General features: G+C 41.4%; 1 long non-coding RNA gene across 1 annotated transcript in view; it reads right to left on the bottom strand.

Moving 5' to 3' along the window:
• The window catches only part of LOC119515854, a 52,145-nt gene that overhangs the window by 400 nt on the left and 38,751 nt on the right, over positions 1–12,994 (bottom strand). The gene's annotated exons all lie outside the window — the stretch shown is intronic.

The following is a 12,994-nucleotide window of genomic DNA, read 5'->3' as shown; positions in this document are numbered from 1 at the left end:
AACATCCAAACCTCACATGGAAAAGAGCTCCATTGAGGGGGTGAATGGAGGGTGCTTATGTAGAGCAAACAGAAGCAAATGACAAACTGTTCTGATAGACATTAATTTTCCATTTTACACAGGGGGTTCTTACAAAGTGGGGAGTAGGTATTCATTGATTAGCATGGTATGCGTGTCCATTCTGATAAGCTGCCTCTACAGGACTGAAACTGGTTTCTCACCAGGTATTGCTTATCTGCAGTTCTGTAGGGTGTATGCCACTGTTTCATTTTCTCAGAAAGACCCTGAAGATCAATCACTTTTGTCTTCCAGAAAATCTTTTCTCAGAAAGGGGTCTCTCCCAGCCATGCCCAATGCAGATGGCCATTTTATTTTACTTCACAGTAGTATTTCACAATTTACTTACCATTCTCCAGCTTGGGGCCACCATGGAGTATTGCATGAACACGCTGCATTTCCATTGCCTAATTCCCACATGATCTAGGAGAACTGCTGGGTCGTGGGGCGGGCGTATGGTCGGCTTTACTAGACACCACCAACGGTGGGCCAAAGTGGTTGTCCACAGTCCCAGTTAATGATCCTTTTTACTTTTACATTTAAATAAAATTACCCCTAGGAGGGAAAACATATATCTCTTGAGAACTTACTGTATCCCAGCCTTGCTCACAGACCTCTGACAAGAGGGCACTGTCAGATCTCACCACAGATGGGATCCCAAAGGCCTTGTGTTAAGTAAGAACACGCATAGTCAAAATTGCCCTCGAACATCCCTCAAGACATCACCATGAGGAAGACTGATACACTGTATTCTGATAAAGTCAACCAGGAAGAAGACCATTTGCTCAAGAACATTAGAATTGTACTCAGTATATTTCACATATATAAAAAGGCTAGATTCATACTCAGCTGTAACAGGCTTTGGCACAGGAACTGAGAATAACCAAGTGAAAAACGCCATCTCTCTGGGAAGCATGTTCCTTGGGAAGAGTATTGATCAAATCACCACTGCTATTTAAATTGCTGGTTCTGATTCTCTTTCTGTCTCTCTCTTGCTGCCTGTCTGTCCTCTTATCTCCCCTCTCCCTTTCTTTGCAAGCCCATGTAGTTGTATTTACAAAGGTTAAATGACCCTATAATGTGACCCCGTTTTACCACTCCTTTTTATAAAGATGATGCCTCTAAGGCTCAGAGAAGCCAAGTGCCTTACCCAAGATGCACAGTGTTCAAACGCAGGACTCTCTAACCCCACCTCTCTTATGATGCCCTCCAGATCATACTATAAGGAATATAAAGAGCTGCTCTTACTCCTGGGAAGTCCCTTACATGTTAGAAAATCTTTAGGGCACCAAAAGGAGACAGTGAGATTTGTATGGAAATTCTCACCCATGAGCCTTTCGTGTCCTCAAATTTATCCCCAGTGTCTTGAAAGGGGTAGATCATACTCAACAGTGCCCAGCAAATTGTTAAGGAAGATCCATGTCAGAGGTTGGTTAGGGATGGTACTCTGCTCACAGACACTGTAACAAGTGAAAAGAATGAGCATGACAGTTATCAGTGTCCAGGCTGTGGCTGCTTCCCAGGCCACTGGGAAGTTTTCCACTGTCTTGGTCATTCTAATTCCGAACGTGGAATCAAAAGTAGATTCTTTCTCCTCCGAGTGGGTCCTGATGCAGAGACCCAGGAAAGAGTCACCTGGAGGCATAAATGCATCTCCCATCCTCACGTGGGAGAAGCACAGAGCATCCCTGGCTAATCCTGCTGACTGTGATGCTCCCCAGGCCCTGGATTCCTGAGGAGCTGGGATGGCAATTCCACCACCATGTTCCGACAGGTAAGTGCAATGGCACGAGCCAAGGAGAATGCCCTGGTACAACAGGTGGCCCCAAAGAAAGGACCACAGAGCTAACTGGGTGTGACCTATGGTCTTTGCAGGAAGCCTACAGGCTGGCCAGGGCCCCCAGGTGGTAAGTATCATCGCTTTCAATTTTCATTACTCAGAAAGCCAACTGCATTCTTACATTACAAAAACAGAATTTGCACTTAAATTCAAACTGCTGAAATAGAATCCAGTTGCATGAATCTGCTTTTAATTTAAGACCTAAATTTCTCAAATGAGTTAGGGGACACTCTGGTGGCCAATGGCAGAGTCTTGGGAGGTCCAGACCCCAAAGGGAATTGATTGGGCCAGGGCACCCTGCCAACCAGTCATCAGTGACATTGACTGCCCATGTCCAACCTTGTCCTCTTGCAAAGCATTTTCCTCCATGGACCCTGTTACATTCTTTCCTGAATGCAGGCTTCACCTGGCATGGACAGGTAGCACAGGGTATACTGCAACTTTAAGACATTTTTATTAATAGGAAAGAAATCTTTCTAAAAGCATTTTCTGATCCTTGTTAGAGAATTCAATCCCTTTCTTAGCTTACAGATAAATAAAGTCCTGATTACTAGAGAAAAGTACCTTGAGAATTTCACATTTTATCCCCTGATGACATAATCCTTGTGCCAATGAATTGCCCATGTGACCCACATGCTCCTGTGATGTTCACGTGTTAACATCAGGGACAAAAACACAATCGGATTTAGTTGTTTTTTTTTTTTTTTGAGGGGTAAAAAACCCCAAATGACATAATGCAGTCACATAATCATCAGACACAAAATAAGCTGTTTATGTGATTTTATATGCACTCACGAATGCATCTCACTTGCGAAATGACTACAATTGCTTTCTAAAATAATTGATTTTTTTATGATTATGAAAGTCTGCGTGCCTACTGTGGAAAAAAACAGAAAATAAGAAAGTAATAATCACCATAAACCTATGATTCACAAATAAGCCCTGTTAACATCTTTGGCATACTTTTTAATACTTTTAATACTTTTCAATGTATTCATAATTTTACAACTCTATATCACATTATACGTGTAACATGTGCTGATTTTTTCCGTTTGACATTATTTGTGTGCATTTTCTTACCTTTTAAAAACTTTTTATTGAAGTAACATATATACAACTCAAAATTTCCCATTTTATTACTTTCAAGTGTACATTCAGTAGGATTAATTTCATTCACATCCGTCCATTATCCCAAACTTTCCATTACCTCAAACAGAAACTCTCCACCTATTAAGCAATAATTCTCATATGCAGTTTTAACTCACCAAAATATTTCAAAACCTGGAAGGATATAGGTGTTAGCAGAAATAACTTCTGGGTGGTAGCAATACAATGCTTTTATTCTCTTGTTTTCTATATTTTTTATTATATTTTCTAATTTTTATAATGCACTTTTATTATTATGAAAAGATTATTATTTTAATTCAAAAAGATAATTTTCCGTGGCTGCACACTATTCCACCTAAGAGATATACTCTGGCTTATTTAGTCTTTATCAAAATCTTGGACATGTGCCCTTTCCTAGGGCTTCGGAACATGTTTTTGTAAAATCTGCAACAGTAATTACTATCAACACAGTTATTTGAAACCACTCCCACTTGCCTCCCTCATGTCTCCATGGGTTGAGCTGCACTGGGAGATCACCGGTGTTTGGAGAAGGGTGAGTGGAAGATGCATTTTGTTACTTTTGCTTCTGGTTGTAGCTGAGTTGTGTTGTTGTCCAATTTGGGCATGGTTTTTGGGGACACTCCTACTGTCATCAGTTCAATGAAGATTTAAGGGAGTTCTCGTCTTGAATCCTACCCAAAAATAACATGGCAAATAGATAGAAGCACCAAAACATATGGGAAAATTTACAGCAAAATCAAGTAATAAAGTACACCCCAGACCCCAAATTACAAGAGATTGGGGCAAACCATCAGTCGCCACAAGACCTGCCTGGTATTAGCTTCTGAGTGGATGGGGAAGAGGGAACAACAGAAATTGGAAAACTCAGAAAATATATGACTCAGGAAAGAATTCAAAATAAAATAAAATCATTTAGAAAGGAAAGCTAAGCTATAAGGAGCATTAAAGCAAATAACACAATAGTTAATGCCTTAAGAGAAATAAAGGAAATATTTTTAAATCACAAGGAATTAAAGAGATAAAAAAATTTTAAGTGACAAGTAACCAAAAAAAAAAAAAAAAGATCCAACATACGTGTAATAAGTTTACCTAAAGGAACAGAACAAATACTAAAATTGATAACTGAATAAAACTTTCCTGAAATTAAAAAAAAAAAAAGATTTGAAACTACATATTGAGAGAGCACATTGTATGCCTGAAAATATCAACCCAGAATGATCAGTACCAGGACATATTATAGTAAAATTACTGAACTTGAAAAGATGAAGAAATCATTCCTTTGAGCATCGCAACAAAAAGAGCATGAGGCTTAAAAGAGACTGAAAATTAGATCACCATCAGTGTTGACAGCAAACACTTTACACCAAAGGGAAATAGAGTAATATACTTAAGGCACAGGAAAGAAAATATGAGCCAAGGATTTTATACCCAGTAGAACTGCTTTTAAATATAAAGATCACAGACAAACTGTTATCAACATGCAAAAACTCAGGGAAACTGTACTTAAGGTGGTTACATAAGTGTGACCTTGTTCTTAGGAAATGTATAAGGAAGTATATGTGTACAAGGAGCATGATATATATAACCTACTCTTAAATGTTTAGAAAATAGATAAATGGATTGATGGATGGGTAGGTGGAATAATATGGCAAATGTTACAACAGGTTAAAATTGGTAGAACTGGGTATCTTGGGGGGCTTATATTTGAGTTCTCTGTAAGGGTTTTGTTTTGCTTTTGCAACTGCCCTGTAAGCTTGTAATTACTTCAAAACAAAACATCTAAGGGAAAAAAAAACACAACTGAAACAAGTTGTTCCAGTGACCCCTCTCTGAGGACTCTATTGGAGAATGAGCTGTCCCAACATATCACATGAGGCACAGAAAATAACAGAGCCTCTCCCCTGAGGCTTCCAGCCAAGCTTGCATGGCCCGGAACATCTGGAGGACCCAGGTGGAGGCTCCTCCTATAAAATGCAAGGCTTGGGCTCTTTACACCTGTCGGGGATGTGAATGCTAAAGAAGAACTGAGGACTGTGTGCTCTAGCACACAGGAAGCACACAGCAGCAGGCTGGATGCCGTATTAAGTCAAAATCACCGCTATCATAATTCTGCCACTTTCTACATGCTGGCAGTTTATGTAGGCATTCTTATTTAAGCCTCCGAAAAATTATATAAAATAGGCTGCTATCTCCATTTTACAGATGAAGAAATGAAGACTCAGTGATGTTGACTAACTTGCTAACTAGCAAGTGGTGGAGATGGGATTCAAACCCAGCTGTCTGGCTATCCTGCAGCAAAGCCCTTGCTTTCTCTCAGTAAGTTACCCACACAACACCCTGTTTCTCTCCACCCCTCAGAACTCCACTGTGGCTTACTTTTTTGAGATCAGGGTCTGAAACTCCCCTTACAAATGCAAATACCAACATAGGGGTTAAGAACCTCATCTTTGAATCTGGATTCAAACCCTAGCTCCATTCACCACTTACCAGAAGTGTGACTGTACAAGTACTTAAAGCTTTCTGAGCCTTACTCACACCATCTGCAAACCAGAGCTCACAGGGTCATTGTATCTGTGGAGGGTGCAATGACAAAGCAGGCCCTGCCCCAAGCACTTCACCGCTTTTGCCTCATTCCACATCACTCTCTATCAAGCAGACACCACTATCACCCAATTTACAGGTGAGTAAGCCAAAGAAAAGAGAGCTGCAACAAATGTTTCAGGCTACAGGAGGCAGATGGTAGAGCCAAGAGTCCAACATTTGCATTATCTCTCTCCCTCTTACTCCCCCATGTTTCTTTGCAGAACCATTTGAAAGTTGTGGGCATCTTGACATTTAAATATTTCTTAGTTACCACACCTAAGAAGAAAATTAATACTAATTTAATGCCATAGTCACACTGCCCCCAAATGGACTTTATAGGCTTTTTTTCCCTCTTCACTTCAGGATCAAATCAAGATTTACACAAGGCTTTTGGTTGTTATGCATCTTTAGTCCCTTTCTTTCTCTCTCTTTCTCTCTCTCTCACACCTTTTATTAACCTTTATTTTTAGAATTAGAGCAGTTGTAGGTTTACAGAAAAATCATGCAGAAAGAACATATACCCCCACACCCACACTTTTCCTCATTATTAACATTTTGTACTATTATGGTAACTTAGAATTGATGAAACAATATTATTATTATACTAATAACTATAGTCCATAGTTTACATTAAGTTTCACTCTTTGTGTTGTACAGTTCTATGGGTTTGGGGTGGGGTTTTTTTATTCTGGTAACATACACACAGCCTGTAATTTCCTGTTTTAACCGCTTTCAGGTATACAATTCAAAGGTGTTGATTGCATTTACCATGTACCGTCACCTCCATCCAGTACGGAAAATTTCCATCACCTCAACAGAAACTCTATACCATTTAAGGTTAACACCCCACTCCCACCCCACTCCTGCCTCAATCTCTTCAATCTGGAACATTATCCACCTCCACTTTTTTTTTCTTTTTCCTGCATTGCCCTGCAGAATGTCTCAAATTCTGGAATTGTCTTGTTGTTTCCTCATGACTAGAGCCAGGTAAATGCTTCTGGAAAAACACCACCCAGGTGACACTGAGCCCTGGATCCTGCCCTGCCACCCACTCACAGCCACGCCCAGAACGTGCACTGCTGTGGCCTAAATGGTGTGATAGGTGCCCAGAGGCCCATGGTCAGCCCTCGACAGCAGCTGTGGGCTCTGTCACCTCACGGTGGCCATTCACCCCTAAAGTCTAGCTGGTGTGTCGGATCATCTTGACACTGGCCCGGCTGTTCCCCAGGGCAGACCCCTGTGTTCCCCTGGCCCACCCGTGATGCACTCCTCACCCAGGGGCAGCCAAAAGGTGACAGCCGCCCTCACTGACTGGGGAGTGAGGCCGTCCCTCGGCGGGAGGACTCTGAGTGACCCTCCACAGGCCCCTCAGAGAGCTCCTGGTCACCACACTGCTAATGGGCTGTCTCCTGCCCCAAGTCTACTGCCCCCTCCTTGTTCTTCCCAGGACCACCTGCCAGATAAGGGGCACAGAGCCCTTGCCTCGGGTTCTGCGTGGGGGCAACCTACCTAAAGGAAAAGGTGTCCCGAGAGCCCGAGAGACTGAGGACTGGTCTACCTCAAGGGAGTGGGTCTCAGCAGGTACTGTGATCTGCTTTGGCTGCAGGGGGCCCCAGTGGGCTCCAGTGCCTGAAGAGAGAAGGGGATCAAGGGGGCCAGGAGCCACTTTCACACCCAGCACAAACGGACATGCACTGACCCCCACAGTCTGACATCTATCTGGGAGTGTGAGCCAAGAGGGACTTCCCTGGTGGAACCATGAGCTGAGCAGCACAGGTGGCTGGAGGGGAGAACCCCACCCCAGGCTGGTATGCGGGGAATCAGAGAGATGGAAACACACCCTTTCTGCAGAAGGATTTAGAGCAGTGGTTTCCAAATGACTCTGAAGTCCTAGCACCCTGCTGCTTTCTATTTTTACAGTATGCACTCTCCCCCCCAAAAGGTGCAAACAAGTATATATATGTAGAAAATCAATTACATTTAATTCAGTTTAGAAGATGTTTGAGAATTTCACAATACCTCAAAAAAACTGCAGATATCCTAGGCTGTGGTAAAATGAGGTCTCATGTTCCTAGAATTATCAAAACCATCACTGTGTCTGTATAGTAACAAAATCAAACAAACAACTTATATTTCAGCCCATTTAGTTTGCTTTAAAGTTAGTACAGAGGATTGTGGGGTGATGGTGATGTAAGAAGCTCCAGGAATCAGTCCCTCCACCAGAACAACTGTTGAACTATTTCAAACCCCCAGAGTCTAGTAGAACCCTGGGCAGCATCCAGGGAACAGTGGGAGGAAGAGGCTGGTAAATCATGGTAAATACCAGTGAACTGCTCTCTTCACACAGCAGCTACCATTTCCTCTCCCCCAGCTCAGTGGCACGCAGCAGTGACTCTTCAAACCTGGCCCCTGGTGCAGCCTGCTGGTGCCGGTGGGATATGAAGGCTCCCTTCCTGGCCCCACTTCCATCCCCTCCTCATGCCAGTGGGGAGCAGGCCAGAACTCCCTTTGTGGGTCCCTGGCCCTGTTCTAGCTGGGAAAGAGCAACCTGGGAAATGCCCTCTGGCTCACCCACCCTCCAAGAATTTGCCCTCCAGGCAAAAGGAGCTTGAGATAGCAAAAGGAGAATAAGAAACAATCGAGTCAGAGGGCCTGGGAAAAGTTTTACCTGCTTTAAGTCCTATGGGGGAGCACCCCAGAGAGGGAGAAGGTCTGTTTTCTTGGGAGCAGAGAGGGCATTCAAACTCCTGTTAACAGGGAAACTCCTAAGGCCACTAGCAAGCACAAGCCCAGGACAAGACACAGGTCCAGAAAAGACAGGGAGGACCTGCACTATGCATTCTCCTTGGGCTGACCTTGTTGATAGGAGGGGTAAACTCTAAAAGAGGCCAGCAGCCAATGCAAAGCCAACATGCAGTCAGTGAAAGGTGATTTTGTTAGCTTCTAGGACTCAAGAAAATCTCTGTCATATCACTAGCTGGATACAAACTCAAGAAACAGTCAGCTCATGAACTAAATCCCAGAGTCAACATTTTAAAATATTAAAATGCACAGTGTACAACAAAGGAGTACAAGATAAGCAAAGAAACAGTAAATGATAGCCTATCCAAAGGAAGAGGATAAAGATCCAGAAAACATCAACAAAGAAGACCAGACTGTGAACAAACCTGACAAAGACTTTTAAAAAATGATCTTCAATATGATCAAGGAGATGAAGGAAAATAGAGAGAAAGAATAAAGGATATCAGGAAAACAGTGAAAGAACAATATGAGGATCTCAATAGATAGAGACAGAAATTTTAAAAAGGAACCAGATGGAGCTACTGGAATTGAAGACCACAATAACTGAAATGAAAAATTCCCAGGAGAGTTTAACAGCAAATTGGAGCTGGCAGAAGAAAGAATCAGTGAACTCAAAGACAAGACAATTGAAATGAGTCAGGCTGAGGACCAGAAAGAAAAAAGAATTAGAAAAAGCAAAATTAAACTAAGAGACCTGTGGGACACCAACAAGTAACCAATATATGCATCATGGGAGTCCTAGAGGGAGTAGCAGAGAAAGGAGCAGAAGGAATATTCAAAGACATAATGATAAAATTTCCCAAACTTGGCAAAAGACGTGAGTATGCATATTTAAGAAGCCCATCAAACAGAATAAACTCGAAGAGAAATATGTCCAGACACATGGTGGTCAAACTGTTGAATGCAAAGGACAAGGAGCGAGTTCTGAAAGCTGCAAGAGAAAAGCAATTAGGTATGTACAAGGGTTGTCCCAATTAAATTACATTCCAATTCCTCATCAGAAACCATGGAGGCAAGAAGGTAGTGGAATGAAATAAAGTGCTTAGAGAAAACAATTACCAACAAAGAATTTTACATCTGATGAGACTTTCTTTCAAAATTAAGGGAGAAATAAACAAATCTAAGGGACTTCATTTCCACTAGACCTGCCCTATAATCAATGCTAAAGGGAATTATTCTGACTGAAAGAAAAGGACACTAGACAGTGGATCAATGTGGCATAAAGAAATAAAGAACTCTGGTAAAGGTAACCATTTGGGTAATTATAAATGCCAGTATTCTTGTATTGTATTTTTTGGTATATAGCCCCATTTCTTACTTCCTACAGGTGGTAAAATGCAAATGCTTAAAAAGCAAAGATAAATCTATGGTTTGGGACATAAAATGTACAGAGATATAATTTGCAACAAGTACAAAATAGGAGGTGGGGTATAGGAACAGTGTATGTGTATGCCATTAAGTTAAGTTGGTATGAAATCAGATATGATTGTTATATATTCAGGATGTTAAATTTTAGCCCATGGTAACCATAAAGAAGATATATCAAAAATATATGTAGCAGATGGAGGCACAGAGAGGAGTGGAAGCTAGTTAGTCTCCCTGGAACAACTAATAAACAAACAGGAACACCTAGTAAATCATCTGGAATAACTGCAGGGGGATAAACATGACATTCCACTCATCATACACCAACCTAAATCGGGAGGAATGCCTGAGATCGCAGCATAAAATCTTTAAGTAAAAACTGCAAAACCAAGCTGAGAGCCCCCTCCCCCATGGCAGCCTAAACTGCAAAGCCTCACTGTGATAGAGAGCAGCACTCTCTGAGCAAGCAAATATAGCTCAGCTGAGCTCCAACTTGGGTTTTAATTAACAAATGTGGACTGCTCAATACAAGCTACGAATCCCCAACAAGCAGACAGAGGCTTTTGGTGACGACTGACCTTGAAGAACTGGAGGACCTCTCTGGAAGGGAGCCCATAGGACCGGGTGCTGTCTCTGTCTGATGAGTGAAACTGAAGGTGGCTGCAAACTGGCCCTGAAGGAGGGATTTCTGTCCCTTTTTTTGGCTCAGTGGAGAAAGTCTCAGCCATTTTCAGTTCCCAGCGCTCTGACCCAAACAAGGGTGGAGACAGCACACTCGGAGAGACTATTCAAAAGCAAATGACCTCTCCCTAGGGGGGTATATCTTCTCTAAGAGGAAAGAGTTGGTGCTGAGCTCTACTACCTGCCTTCCATTCAGAACCAGACCTGAGTCTGGGGAAAACAGCCATGGGCCACACCTCCTTACACCAGTCTGGAGTTACAGGTTGACAGGCGCTACCTGCTGGGCAGAAAAGCACAGTGACTTGAGGCCTCACAGGGTGTATCAATCTTCCAAGACACCCTCAGGGAAACCAGATACTATTGCCTCCTTCCAAGACCTGAGCCTGTTCTGGTCTGGGAAAACCTGATTGGGGTAACCAAGGAAACCAGATACCTAGACAACAGAAAACTACAACCTACACCAAGAAAAACAAAGTTTTGTCCCAGTCAAAGGAACAAACTTACACTTAAACTGAGATACAGGAATTTAAACTAATGCTAAATCAATTCAAAAAGTTTAGGGAAGATATGACAAAAAAGATGAAGCGTATAATGAAAACACTGGGTGTACATGAGGTAGAAATTGAAAGTTCAAAAAAACAACTGGCAGAATCTATGGAAATAAAGGCACAACACAAAAGATGAAAGACACAATGGAGACATACAACAGCAGATCCCAAGAGGCAGAAGAAAACACTCAGGAACTGGAGAACAAGACACCTGAAAGCCTACACACAAAAGAACAGATAGAGAAAAGAATGGCAAAATATGAACATCTCTGGAAACTGAATGACAACACAAAATGTAGGAATGTACATGTCATGGGTGTCCCAAAAGAAGAGAAGGGAAAAGGGGCAGAAGCAATAATAGAGGAAATAATCAATGAAAATTTCCCATCTCTTATGAAAGACATAAAATTACAGATCCAAGAAGTGCAGCATACCCCAGACAGAATAGATCTAAATAGGTCTACACCAAGACACTTAATAATCAGATTATCAAACATCAAAGACAAAGAGAGAATCCTGAAAGCAGCAAGAGAAAAGCGATCCATCACATACAAAGGAAGCTTGATAAGACTATGAATGGATTTCTCAATAGAAACCATGGAAACAAGAAGGAAGTGGGGGGATATATTTAAGATACTGAAAGAGAAAAACCACCAACCAAGAATCCTATATCCAGCAAAACTGTCCTTCAAATATGAGGGAGAGCTTAAAATATTCTCTGACAAACAGACAATGACAGAGTTTGGTGAACATGATGCCTGCTCTACAGGAAACACTAAAGGGAGCACTACACACTGAAAAGAAAAGACAGGAGTGAGAGGTTTGTAACACAATTTTGGGAGATAGTAGCACAGCAATGTGGGTACAGTGAACAAAGATGACTGTGAGTATGGTTGAAGGAGGAAGGTTAGGAGCATGTTGGACACCAAAAGGAAAGAGGACAGATAGAGACTGGGACTGTATAACTCTGTGAAACCTGAAGTGCTCAATGATTATGAGAAAAGGTACAAATATATTTTTACATGAGGTAGAACAAATGAATGACAACATTTCAAGATGTTAAAAATAGGGTGGAACTGGGGGAAAATACAATCAATGCAAATTAGAGACTACAATTAACAGAAACATTGTATTATGCTTCCTTTAATATAACAAAGGCAATATTCCAAAGCTAAATGCATATGGGGGGGGGAATGAGGGAAGGGTATGAGACTCTTGGCATTGGTGATGTTGTCTGACTCTTTATTCTACTTTAGTTTAATGCTATCTTTCCTTTTGATGCTTCCTAGCTGTTACATCTTTTTCCTCTCTCTCTCTTTTTCCTTTTTCTTTTGTCTCTCTAACTTCTTTGACTCTTCCTCCTTCTTTGTAGAAGAAATGGAGATGTCCTTATATAGATAGTGGTGAAGGAGAACACATAAATATGTGACTATACAGGGAACTATCAATTGTTTACTTAGGACAGAATGTATGGTGTGTGAACAAAACCTTTAAAAAAAATGGATTGATAAAGAAACCTTGAGGGCACTATATTGAGTGAAGTAAGACAGACACATTAGGACAAATAGTGCAGGATCTTGCTGATATGAACTAATTATAATATGTAGACTCATAGACATGAAATATAAGTTATCAGGATATAGAATGAGACTAAAGAATGGGGAGCAATTGTTTACTATGAGCAGAATGTTCAACTAGGATCAACTTAAACGTTAGGAAATTGACAGAGGTGATGGTAGCACATTATGAAAGCAACCAACAGTGCTGAATGATGTGTGAATGTGGTGGAAAGGGTAAGCTCAGAGTCACATATGTCATGAGAAGGAAATTTGGAGGTTAAAAGATGGGAATTATAAAACAGTGAATCTGGTGGTGGACAATGTCCGTGAGTAACTGTACTAATATTAGAAATCTCTCTCATGAACTAGAACAAATGTATGACACTATAACTAGAAGTTAATAATAGAGGGGCATATAGGAAAAATATATA

This window comes from Choloepus didactylus, chromosome 19 (genome assembly GCF_015220235.1).
Source record: "Choloepus didactylus isolate mChoDid1 chromosome 19, mChoDid1.pri, whole genome shotgun sequence".
Lineage (NCBI taxonomy): Eukaryota > Metazoa > Chordata > Mammalia > Pilosa > Megalonychidae > Choloepus > Choloepus didactylus.
The sequence above is the reverse complement of the archived record's forward strand: the minus strand, read 5'-3'. Positions and strand labels throughout refer to the sequence as shown.